This window comes from Dasypus novemcinctus, chromosome 2, assembly GCF_030445035.2.
Source record: "Dasypus novemcinctus isolate mDasNov1 chromosome 2, mDasNov1.1.hap2, whole genome shotgun sequence".
In the NCBI taxonomy this organism is placed as follows: Eukaryota; Metazoa; Chordata; class Mammalia; order Cingulata; family Dasypodidae; genus Dasypus; species Dasypus novemcinctus.
In genome coordinates, this window is record NC_080674.1 from 92,733,337 (window position 1) to 92,733,729 (window position 393).

A 393-nucleotide genomic window follows, 5' to 3' on the forward strand; every position below is an offset into this window, starting at 1 on the left:
AGTATACTAAATATCTAAAAATGTACAGCTAATTAGAGAAGGTGAAGGCATATTGAAAGGATTCTTAATTTCATGAACCACTTGGTTTTGAAAAGAATTGGATTCCTCCATGCTTGTGAGTAAAATCTGGACATTTCAAAGTTTAAAAAAACTCATTTCAAAATGAGGGAGTTGAAGTCTGACAGACTGAGTTTTAATTCTAGCTCTGCCATTTACTATGCTCCTTCTTCAATATCTTTATCTGTATTAATACAGACGGAAAATTTGTTGTGATGTACATAAAGCACCTAAAATATATTGTTAAATATGGTGGATTGGACATACTTGTTCATTTCTTCTTCCCCAAAGTTCTCAACTAAAAATAAATGAATATTTAAAAATATAAATCCATAA